Genomic DNA, 10,710 nt, shown 5'->3' on the forward strand with positions numbered 1-10,710 from the left:
AAAAGATATTTATAGCTCAAGCTTATCCATTCCACTTGAAATTACGAAAATGCCCCTTCACAAATTAGCTTGTTCTCTTCCAATCCTTTATGCAATCTTTTACTCTTTTGACACTAGGACAAGGTCCATAATGGTCTAGAAATGCTCGGGTTCATGAAAACTTAAAAATTTTACCCGAGGTGAAAAATGACCATTTTGCCCCTATTATGAAAATTATTGAAACTTCTAGTTTTCTTCGTGTTTTCATCATTACACATCATTTATGTGGTCTTATGCCTATTTAGACCTTAAAATATAATAAAAATTTCTTTTGAGAGCTTACTAGAGGAAATGACAAAACTACCCCTAGCTCGTGTTATGGCGTTTATACCTAGTTACAAGCCTATAGAGGCTGAGGTCTCACAATGGCCACCCAATTGTTGGGAGAGTCAAAGGGTTCTTTGACAACCTTTCAACATACAGTCTATTAGTGTAATTCATTCCCTCATCATATATCCCGGAGATGATAAGAGCTTGGTATAGTGTCTATTATTTTGGACCTCCATATTTGTTCCTACAATTATAGCATTAGTTTTATAAAGAGTTATGAAACCTTTTTCATAACCTCCATGTCACCTTGGCCAAGGACTTCAATATGCTAATGTTAACCAAGAACTGATAGGATATGTCCTCTAAAACACTTGAGGTAATGATTCCTATCTTGACCACTCATTTGCCTTCACATGCTTTATACTATACCCAAAACATCCTGTTTTGGCATCCTTGGTTAGGTACCCGTAGGGATGAAATCAAAGTATAGCACTCCACATATAAGACAATCTGGTGTCTCAAGTCTAGGGAGTATTTACACGACTGACACATGAGAAGTGTTGCGTAGACACTAGAGTACCAAATGCACTTCTCATGGTGGGTCATGTTCAGTGAACTTGCTTTCCTAGGCAAGCACCTATATTCTAGTTCCAAGTATCTCTATACTTCAATCTATGAGATCGATTGTTTACTTCCAAAGTAAAGAACATAGTGTTGGGATGAGCCTTGCAGCCAATTGGGATTGGTTAAGGCTTGATTCCAATCATGCAACAACATCATTCATGTTGAATGATTAAAGGTTTTCCTTCATCAATAAGACATTTATTATAACAAGTTATAAGTCTAATTTGATGAAGTCCATGAGATTAATATGCCTTGCAAGGGAATTGTAATAGGTTGCAGTTATGAGATCCTTATGCATCAAAGCGTAATCTCAAAATGTTCCTGGTCAATGTATCATTGAGACTGGATATCAATGATACTTAGAGACTGGTACATTCTATGTTCCTTACTTGAGAAGTAAGCAACCGATCTCATAGGTTGAAGTATAGAGATACTTGGAACTAGAATGTAGGTGCTTGCCTAGGAGAGCAAGTTCACTGAACATGACTCGCCATGAGAAGTGCATTTGGTATTTCACTCAAGTGTCTGTGCAATACTTTTCATGTGTTAGTTGTGTAAATACTCCTTAGACTTGAGACACCAGGTTGTCTTATGTGTGGAGTGTTATGCTTTGATTTCATCCCTACGGGTGCCTAACCAAGGATGCCAAAATAGGATGCTTTTGGGTATAACATGAAGCATGTGAAGGCAAATGAGTGGTCAAGATAGGAATTATCACCCCAAGTGATGTAGGGGACATATCCTAGCTATTCTTGGTTGATATTAGCTTATTGAAGTCCTTGGCCAGGGTGACTTAAAGATTATGAAAGGAGTTTCATAAGTCTTTATAAAGCTGATGATCAAACTTTAAAAACGAATATGGAGGTCAATAAGAGTAGACACTGTACCATGCTCTTATCATATTCGAGATATATGATGAGGGAATGAATTACACTGAAAGGTTGATCACTGAAAGGTTGATCACTGAAAGGTTGAGTCAAACCATTTTGACTCTTCTAACATTTGGGTGGCCATGATGGATTGCTAGATCCCACTCTTGGTCTATGAACTCTAGGTAGTTAACTTGATTAATGATAAATTTAAAGTTTATTAAGAATTATATGTTGAGTTCATTGCTAACATGTTAGAAGCCTAATGGGTCACACACCTAAAATGAATATTGAAAATAAAATGGGAGAGGTGATTAAGTTGGACTTAATCAAATTAGAAGTTATGAGCTTCTCAAGCACTTGATTAAAATTGTTTAATTAAGTTATGCCTAATTAATTAAATTGTTTAATTAAATTATTGGACCTAATTAACTAAATTGTTTAATTAAGTCATTGGGCCTAATTGATTAAATTAGTTTAATTAAGTCATTTGGCCTAATTGATTAAAATTATTTAATTAAATTGTTGGGCTTAATTAATTAAATTGTTTAATTAAGTTATTAGGCCTAATCAATTAAATTAAACAATTAAATTAATTGGGCTTCTTAAGTACTTAATTAAATTATTTAATCAAATGATTGGATTAATTGGCAATTACAAAATAGTTTTGTAATTAGGGTTTAAAATTAATCTAAGGTATAAATACCTTGCTATAGCCTCCAAACAAGATAGTGGAAAACGGCTGAAAAAAAAAAGAAAAAAAAGTGAACGGCACATTAGAAATTCTTTTGTCTTATTGTTCATTGTGTGAAGAAAAATAGTTTTTCATTCACTTCATTTTTGTGTGTTCAGCCCCACAATTTTGTGTGGATTTTGAGTTTATGAAACTTATCTTTGCTAGCACATTGTCAAGGCTTAGCACTCCTAATCCTTACAGAAGGATTTTCTTATTCATTGGTGTGGATCACCATTAGAGGCTGCACAAGGATTCCTTGGACAGCTTTGATTTGCAACAACCGGGCTGAGGTAATTGAGCTTTTCGAAGGCTGAATTGGTGGTTTAACAAAGGATTCATCAACCTTTGTTATTTAGGTAAAGTGATTTGATCATATACTTTTATTTTTAATTTAATTATGTACTCAATTTAGCATGAAAGAGATCCTAGGAGGGTGATGCGTAAATTTAATTTTTAAATTTATTTCCGTTGCGTTTTATTTGCATTTGATGCATGATCAGCCCTCACCCAACACATAGAATATACTAGTCTCTAAGCATAATTGATGTCCAGTCTCAATGATACATTGACCAGGAACATTTTGAGATTATACTTTAATGCATAGGAATCTCATAACTGCAACCCATTACAGTTTCCTTGCAAGGCATATTAATCTCATGGACTTCATCCAATTAGACTTATAACTCATTATAATTGATGTCTTATTGATGAAGGAAAACCTCTAATCATTCAACATGAATGATATTGTTGCATGATTGGAATCAAGCTTTAACCAATCCCAATTGGCTGTAGGGCTCATCCTAACAAAATTATCCCCTTTTGCCTTATCCTTTTCCTCATATCCACTCACAAAGTCTTTACGACTCACTTTATTTTTCTTCACTATTTTTGTTGCAGATCAATGATAGCATTCTCTTGTTAGCAGCTAGTGTCACAAAGACGTGATCCGTTCCTTTTTTGGTAAGTGATCTAACCGCCACTTCAGCCTAGAGGTCGAGTCATGTTCTGTTGACAAGTCGATCCTTACTTTATGTTATGTTTATGGATTATGAACTCTTTTATGATTATAGCCATTGTTTAACAATTTACGTTATGAATATTATGATTAATTGTGCAAAGGTGGCTCAAGAACCTATTTGGACACTCAAAGGTGTTGATGAATGATAGATGGTATTGTGCATGAGATTATGGCACTCTAATGGTTATATGAAATGAATGCACTTACACTACATATGTTGAGAAGTTCCATAACTATGTATTGTTACCTATGGATGCATGCATGTGTATGATCTTGTCTGCTTTATGTATAGTGATTATAGATAATTGGCCAAATTATGAATAAATGTAAGGAGGCTTTATTTGGCCGAGCGAGCTATACCCACAGGGTTCACGTGTTGATCATGTCCCACCTTAAAACAGGATGTGACAGCCTAATCATAACAAATATAAATGCCTTAATAAGAAAAACACTTCAAGGAACTTCAAGAAAAGAGGAATGATGGAAACTTGGAGTGATAGTGATGACTCACAAGATGTGGAAAATGAAGAAGATGCAAACCTTTGTCTCTTGGCACTTAACGATTACAAGGTATATCCTAGTCCTCATGATATTGATTCTTATGCTCATAATGAAAATGATTATTCTTTTGATGAGTTGCAAGATGCATATGATGACCTAATGTTTGAATTTGAAGAAAAGACTTTGAAATACAAAGGCATTATATCTAATCTCAAAGTTGAAAATGAAAAATTAGTTAAGACTAAGATTGAGCTAGAAAATATGATGAATGGTATGCAAAATGGAATTGAGTTGTTGTAAAAGAAAGATGATAAATATGACACATTCTCTAAGTTTCAAGATAACCCACAAAAATTGAACGATATGTTGGAGTTACAATGGGCTTTCTTTAACGAAGAAGGGTTAGGTTATGATTTCACACAAAAAGAACCTTAAAAATTTCTTTGTTAAAAATAATGAAAAGTATGATGAGTTTTCTAGATGCATTTGTTACATTAAATTTGGACATCTTAATTTATTTTTCCCTTTGAAAGTTGTCTCACAAAGATACAAAGTTGTGACATGGTTTCCAAAAGGAACTAAATCTCCACATGCTAAGGTTGAAAATATTGATGTGGTTTAAAAGAAAACCAAGACTACTAACCCTAAAAGACCTAAGAAAATTTGGAAACTATTGTTCAATTTACTACCCACGTAAGTATACGTATCGCAAAGACAATATAATGATGAGTAGAGTGTCAATCCCAGAGGGAATTGAATTAATTCTTACTATTAATTACTAAAATTACACACCCTAATTTTATCCAAACATTAAAAATGGAATTAAAAAGAAAAGCTTAAAAACTAAAACTATTTTAAATTTACTCAGCAAAATTACTATTCAATCTTGATTGACTTTTAAACCTAAGATTATGATGTCTATCAATACTTCATCTAATTATTGTTTCTCTTTCTTAACTTGGATTAAGTTGCTAACCTAGAGTCTTAAATTATTTACAAGTCTTTGTTGAGTTTCTCATAAAAATATCTTTCCTAGTTAATTTCCTATATATCTATGCAAATTAAATTAAAGATAGATTCAGTAAGTTTGAGCTCTAATCTTGGTTACGTATGGCTTATAAGGGTATGTTTACCCTATATATTCAAATCAAACCACCTAATCAATTAAGTGTATACGATCATACGCTATTCTATTCAAGGTTTACCTAAATCTCCTTCGTCAAGGTTTAACCTAAGTTTTTAATTCAATCTAATTGATGATCAGGCAATTAAAAGCATTAAGAATGAATAGAATAAACAACTTAAACCCATTAAACATAAGCAAAAGAGAGATAAATAAATCAGACCACGTATTGAGTTCAATCATAATCTTAAACAAATAATTTAGTTCCCTATCAAGTTACACATCATCATCAAATTAAGTTTAAGCATTTAGATTAACCTAAGAAAAAAAATAAGAGAATAACAAAAGGATGCTAGAACCCAAGAATTTATAATCTTGATCTTCCAAATCTTCTTGAATCCTTCAAATTCTTCTCAGCTTCAATGACTTTATGGCTTGATTCTTAACTGTCAATCTGGTGTTTCATTCCTTGAAAAGTCCTCTGAAAGGTTGTTTTTATAGGGTTTTGAAGTTAGGCCAAGTTTAATGAAAACGAAGTCAATTCCAACTAGGATTTCCTTATCAAACTACATGGGTCGTGGCCTTGACCTATTAATTAGTAGAAATCGTAATTGCTCTAGGACTGCTACAATGCTTCAAATTCCATAAGATGTTTAATCAATTTCTAAGGTGAATTGGGAAAATTAGTAAACATAAAAGTTGTATCTCTTTCTCTTATCTTTACAATGGTCTAAGAATCATCTCATTTGGAGTTCTGTAAAGAGAGTCGAAATACCAAAGCATATATAGTGAAAATTTGCACCTCAAAATTGCTTTCCTTTTACTATTAAAATTCTTCTTTCATTAAACTCTTACAAAAGCACAATTAATATCAATAACAACTTATCTTAATCACATTAATGAAAAATTAAGCAATAAATTAACTAAAATTATGTGAGACCTTGATCTTTATAGACTCGTAGCTAGAAGTAGATGTGATATCATGGACTAGGGGTAATTCGTCATTTCCTTAGTGAGCCCCTAGAAGCATGCTTTCAAACAATATTAAGGCCTAAGTAAGCCTAAGGCATAAATGAATGATGAAAATAAGGATAAAATGACAAAAGAGATAGAAATAATGATGATTTCCAAGGTAGGGGCAAAATGGTCATTTTTTATCTCGGGTCAAAATTTTTAAGTTTTTGTGAACCAAAGTATTTTTAGACTATTATGGACTTTGTCTCAATGTCAAAAGAGTAAAAAGATTGCACAAAGGATAGGAGGAAGACAAAGCCAACTTGTTAAGGGCATTTTCATAATTTAAGTGGAGTTGGATAAGCTTTAGCTATAAATATCATTTTCCAGCAGCTTTTTCTTCTTCTTCCTCCCATGTCACGTTTCTTTCATCTTCCATGGAAGCTTGTTTTGAAACCTCCATAACTTCTCTCAAATTAGCTCCAATTTTCATGCTTTTGTACACCTTTTCATATAACCTTTTGTGCTCTTTCACTCTCTCACTTTAAAAGCCTTGAAAAGTCTTACTTCCATACTTCCTCTCACTAGCTAGGCGTTTTAGAGAGAGAAAGAAGGAGCTTCTATAATAGCTTGAAAATTTTTAGAAAGAAACTCAATTACAAAGCTACCAAGGTGAGTAGTGAATTAGAGTTGATTTTTTTAAGTTGTTGAAAATGGCTAGTGGATAGATTTGTGAATGTTTTGTAGTTGAGGATATTTATTCATCTTTAGTGTGAATAGAATAGTGAAAGTAAATAGCCGCTTAATGGCAATTGGAAGGTAGTTAGGGATAACTAGTAGAACATGATTTAGGAGATAGCTTTTAGAATTATAGTTATGTGAATTGAGTTAATTATGATGCTAATGTGATGATAAGTTCCAACGAAGCCCCACCGCCCCATTTGGACCATTAGAGGAAGTTGGAGTTGGGTAAAGATTTAACAAATATCAGTGAGTGAACTTCCATTAAAATGATTTGGGGTAAATGTGTAAATATTTGAGTGAATTACTTGAAAGGTTTTAATTGTCTTTTTCTTTAAAATGTATATGGGAACAAGCTTTTAATGAAACGTTTTGCTTTGTAAAATGTGACTGTGATGAGTCCACATACTCCTTTATTTCATTAGTATACATACATGTGTGTTATGCCTTGATAGATAATATCGTGTAATAAGTATGACCATGCGTGTGTGGTGTGGGAGACCACATGTCGGTAATTGTTGGTCTCAATAATATGTGCTAGAAGGGGGGTGAATAGCACAAATTTTCTCTTTCAAAAATTGTCTTTAAGTGTAGACAAAGGTGAGACAAATGAAGGATAGAAAAATGAGACAAAAACAAAGTAAACAAGATAGCATAATTTAGAGTGGTTCGGTCCAAGACCTACATCCACTACCTTGATTATCCAACCAAGGATTTTCCCAACAAATTCACTAAGAATTGGTGAAATTCACAAGCTTTCACCAAGCTTTACAATGGCTTTTACAAGGCTCAGCCAAAACCTTTTACTCTAGTTTTTCGCGGGCTAAACTAAAACCCAAAGTGGTTTTTCCAAGGCTCAACCACAACCTATAACGATCAAGCTATTCCAAGCTTGAATAACCCCTTATAGTGACTTCCTCACTTTAAGAATACACGAAAAGAAGTAGAAGAAAGTACCTATGATCACAAGTTGATCTAAATGGTACAAGGTTGAGTGCAGAATACAAGTACAAAGAATGGGCGTTAAGGTGCAGTAGGGTACAAGAGAGATTTTTTGGTTTTTCAGATCTTATGTGGTTCAAATCTCTCTAACTCTTCTCAAAGATATTTTTCTAATTGTTGGAGGACTCTTTTATACTTGAAAAAACATCTCTGATGGCGGTTTGATTGTTTTCTAGCCGTTGGAGACAGTTGGGAGTCGGTTCTAGTCATTACTCTGTCTTTTAGTGTAGATTTCAAACTTGCAGGCAGAATGCTCTTGGTCGACTAACCGATATCTTAGTTGACTAAGTTGTCTTTGTTTTCCACTTCCTATCTCTAGTAGTTCTAGCTATAAGCACTTAATCGACTGACTAATTCTTGGTTGACTAAGTTGTCTCTGTTTCTCAAACTCTTTAGCCCGTTATTTCTCCAATTTAAATCTTGGCCAACCAACATTCTTCCTTATTCAACTAATGAGGTTCCTCCTTGTTAATCAGTCATGTCTCATCATTTTTATCTCTCTTTTTTTTTTTGATATACCCTTTGAAAGATTGATTTATTAATTTCATACATTAATTTTTCGGCACACTCAAGTAGAGGTATTAGACACAAATGAATGGGAATTTTTTATTATCATCAAAAACTAATGGAGCCAACAATCTCCCTCTTTTTGATAATGACAAAACATTCCTTGATTAACAGCATAGTGTCTTTTTACTCATTTTAGTTTCTGCAAAAAATGAGGATTGCTCCCCCTAAACATATGTTGTTCTTTAGTGTGTGCATATTTTGCTTACTTTATTCTAGCAAATTTTATTCTTGTTATATAGGAAATGGCATTGTATATTTAGAGTATATATGTGCAGCAATATAGAGTGATTTCCAGCAAGTAAGTATAAATAGATTGTCATTAAACTTTCAGTAATAAGTGTTGACAGATTTTCATCAAAGTTCCAGTAGTTGTCAAAAGTTAATTTATTAGATTTTGTCTTCATCATTTATGTTTCAACTGATACATTATACACAACATCTATATCTATTCACAAACAGAAATTATTCATAGAAATGAATTGTCAGCATATAATTCAATATTAATGCAGCAGCAGATTTTGTCAACAACAGTAAAAATACCAAGGATAGCAAAATATCAGTAAACTTCAATTTTCAACAGCCAAACATCATAATCATATCAGCATCCATTTGTTAAACAACCATATAGATAACAAAATTAAAACTAAGTGTTCAAGTGCCATCATGGCATAACCAGCAAGAAAACAAAAACAACAGTCCATACCTAAAATGCCCCTTGTTCATTTATGGTAAGTGCTAGTACCTCTACGCTAACATTTTTTTTAATTTATTCTCTGGTTCCTGCACCCCTACTTCTGCCATTCTACTCCCCCTCTTTGTCAGCATCAAATCAAGGGGTTTCTAGTCATCTAAGGTGTCAGAAGGTGAGGATTTAGTGCCATAAAAAGGATTCCAAGGAAAAGAAGAGGATTCTCTAAGAGGTGATGATTTTTAGGGGAAGGTTTTGGTGAGGACTTGTCAGAGACATTGATTGGATCCTAAGGTCAATAGACTGAAGTTGGTGTAGATTTCTCTGCCAACCTGGAAGACTTTCTTCTCTTGAGAAAGAATGTCTTGGTGGCCATAGTTTTCTTCCTCATCTACAGTGCTGCAGTGGCTTCCTTCTCTTGTGAGGCTACAGTGACTTTTAGTTTCTCTTTGCCAGATATTGCTTTTCCTTTAGAAACTAGTGCAAGTGCATCTTGCTTCTTAGTTAGCTTCTACCTTGGCAATTTCCATTGTAGCTTGTTTCTCAACTTGTTCTTCCCTTACTATTTGATGGAAGATTTCCATGATGGATATCTCCTCTCTATTAGAAGGGGAGGGCTGGTGTTTCTCAAAAACATGTTCATCCTCGAAAGCTATCACTTCTATCCCTTGATCAAATTTGTCTTTGCTCTGGTGTTCAAAAGATGGTGCCTTAGTTGGTTGCTCCACACCAGGATGACAATCTTCTGCTTGAATGCCATGACTTGCACCATGAGCAAAAGACCTTTTTACTTGCATGGTTGAGCTTTCAGGACCTTGCTATGCTGGTGCAACACTAGGAGTTTCAGATGAGTTTGCAGCAGTAGGTTTTGAGGGCACTTTTTCCTTTCTTTTCAATTCATTCTCAAGTTCAGCTATCTTCTCTTCAATCTTCTGTAATTTTATTCCTTGATCAGTGAGCTTACCATCCATCCTCATTAATAGATTGAAAATCATTTCATTAGAGAATTGAGAGGATGATGCCTCAGTTGGTGCTGGTATAGCAAAAATGTCAAGCTCGGCTCTACAAATGTTTATATGCCATTCCTACATAAGAATACATGTTTGGTTACTTGGGTACCTCGAAAATCGTTAAAGGACGGCAATGTACCAAATGGTACAATTAGGTTGAATTAAAAGCTCGAACTAGTCCAAATAGAGATTTTAAGATGAAATTGAGAATTTTAAAATCCAAGAATGACTTAAAATGGTGATTTGGAGTTAATTGAAATTTCATGACCTAGGGGCAAAATGTCATTTGCCACCTGAGGTTAAGATGTGAGTGTTGGATGAAATTTTTGACCAAGATTGATCATTTGGAGTATAATTTGAGTTTGAAAAGTGAAGAATTTTAATTTTGGCGTTTTTTCGAGGTAAGGGGCAAAATAGTCATTTTGTCACCCTAAGGGCAAAATTATAATTTTACACCACCAACACTTATCATGCCCATGGATTTCAGCCATTGACATTTTATATCATGGATAATTGAAAGATTTTATGTGGTGGTGGAAGAAAGCTTAATTATTAAGTTTTTAAA

This window comes from Theobroma cacao, chromosome 3, assembly GCF_000208745.1.
Source record: "Theobroma cacao cultivar B97-61/B2 chromosome 3, Criollo_cocoa_genome_V2, whole genome shotgun sequence".
Classification (NCBI taxonomy): Eukaryota; Viridiplantae; Streptophyta; class Magnoliopsida; order Malvales; family Malvaceae; genus Theobroma; species Theobroma cacao.